Source organism: Otolemur garnettii, unplaced genomic scaffold (assembly GCF_000181295.1).
Source record: "Otolemur garnettii isolate 467f Iridium unplaced genomic scaffold, OtoGar3 scaffold00160, whole genome shotgun sequence".
In the NCBI taxonomy this organism is placed as follows: Eukaryota; Metazoa; Chordata; class Mammalia; order Primates; family Galagidae; genus Otolemur; species Otolemur garnettii.
Genome location: NW_003852555.1, coordinates 3,979,072 through 3,981,395, shown reverse-complemented (window position 1 = coordinate 3,981,395; position 2,324 = coordinate 3,979,072). Strand labels below are relative to the sequence as shown.

At 38.2% G+C, this 2,324-nt stretch overlaps 1 protein-coding gene across 1 annotated transcript in view; it reads right to left on the bottom strand.

Annotated features, from left to right (window-relative positions):
* Window positions 1–2,324, bottom strand: part of GRAMD2B (GRAM domain containing 2B) — a 65,974-nt gene that overhangs the window by 52,853 nt on the left and 10,797 nt on the right. The gene's annotated exons all lie outside the window — the stretch shown is intronic.

Here is a 2,324-nt window from a genome sequence, read left to right as displayed (position 1 = left end):
ACAGTAAAGTAGAAGATAGTACCAGAAGATTGTTATAGCTGAAACTTTAGTCCAAACTCATGGAAATTTTTTTAAGAATTATGTTTCTGGCTCAGTACCTGTGGCTCAAGTGGCCAGGGCACCAGCCACATACACCTAAGGTGTATGGGTGGGTTCGAATCCAGCCCGGGCCCGCCAAACAACAATGATGGCTGCAACTGAAAAATAGCTAGGGGTTGTGGCGGGCGCCTGTGGTCCCAGCTACTTGGGAGGCTGAGACAGGAGACTCGCTTGAGCCCAGGAGTTGGAGGTTGCTGTGAGCTGTGATGCCACGGCACTCTACCCAGGGGGACAGCTTGAGGCTCTGTCTCAAAAAAAAAAAAAAAAAGGAATTATGGTTCCATAATACAAAGAATATACCCTCCAGGAAAAAGACTGACCCCTTTCAAAGTTTTTTTTAATGCTTATGATATGCTAACACCTACCTGAGTATACTATAAATATCAAAAAATGATTTTAGGACAGAATAATAACTATAAAATTTTACTGTTTTCATAATGAGATTATAAAGTAAAAAACCTAGATTTGAAAGCATAGAAATTGGTTTGTAAGTATTGCCAGAAACTCAGTCTTATATTTTATAGTCACGTCTCATTTTTGATTAAAAATGATCTTATTCACAGAGTGGTTTAAAGGTATTTAAACTATTCTTATTCACCTTACTCACCACATTTGGCTTCAAGTAACTTTGGGCGGTTTCCAAAGCCTGAATTCACTCTCAAAGGAAGAGGATTTGCCAACCTTATGACTGTTCAAATAACTGGCTCCGGGCTTTGAAAGTAACTCTATGAGAAGAATTTTTAAAAGATTTTGTGCAATTGGAGCATTGTTTAAAAAGTTCTTGTGTTCCTTTGGTAACTCCTTTTAAAAAGACCCCATTCACATGCTGGTTAAACAAATCGGTCACATTACTTTATAGAAACACTCTGTACTTGGGCAAAGAAACCAACAATGGCTTTTAAAAATTGGAACTAAGAATGACTGCTGTGTTAATCACAATGTAAAGCTGCAACTGAAAAAATTAACCTCTTATTTAGGTCTGAGCATAGGTAAAACAGATAAGCATCCAAGGAGAAACCTGTGGGGCTGGGCCAGGAGGCTCAGGCATGTAATTTCAGAGCTCTGGAAGGCTGAGGAGGGAGGACAGCTTGAATTTAGGAGTTCAAGACCAGTCTGAGCAACAGCCAGATCTTGTCTCTGCTAAAAATAGAAAAATTAGCCAGGTGTCATGGTGTGCACTTGTAGTCCCAGTTACTCAGGAGGCCGAGGCAAGAGGATTGTTTGAACCCAGGAGTTAGTTGTAGTAAAAAAGCTGAGATTGAGGTTGTTATGAGATGCCTGTGTTCAACATAGAGCAAAACTGTTTGACAGTTTGACATAGAGAAAGCACGAGTGACAGCTAATCTTGTCTTCTATAGAGCATCAGAAATCCTTTCAATATTAGACTATTAGAAAAGTCCACTGCAGAATGGAAATGAGCCTTAGATTTATAGTTGAGAAAACAGACATATAAAAGTGAAGACATCGGGCGGCGTGGGGTATAAAGTGAGACTCTATCTCTACAAAAAAACCCACAAAAAACAGTTAAGACATCAACTCAAACATCTAAGGAGAGGTATTTTGCCCTATGCATCTTCCCTCTTCCTAAATCTGTTGAGGTTATTTAATTAATGATTTTAGGAGGCTGATTCAGATTAGACAGCCTGCTTTGAATTTTGGCTCTAGCACTTTAACAGCTGTTATGACTTTGGCTAAGTCACTGTTTCTTTGTTATACATAAAATGTGATGAAAATAGTACCTACCTAATTATTTGTGTATCTATAAGAGCACTTTGAACAGTGTCTAACTCATAGAAAGATATTACCTCATCTCCTCTAAACTTTGATTCACTTCTGGAGCAACCTACTCTCTTTTTAAAAAGAAGATCAAATCTCAACACAAATATTTGCTTCCTCTATTCCATTTTCCTGCAGGCAAAGGCTTAGGCTTTATCTTTTCATCCTGGCAATCTCTATGCCACTCAGCACGGCCCCCAAAGCACAGAACTACTGAGTCCATGTTGATTGAGTACATGATCAAATCTCTCTGTTGTCTATTGTCAAATAATCCTTTTCTCTGAGCTCAGAAGTCATTTATTTAATATTATTTTCTCATAGGTTCTGATGAAAGGTCTGATATTTTGTTATTTTAGAATCTGAGAAAAGGTATTGTGGATTTTTGGTAAAATTTTCAGAAAAGATTCTGATCAAATCAAGAATGAGCTTAAGAAATCTACCAGCTGGCT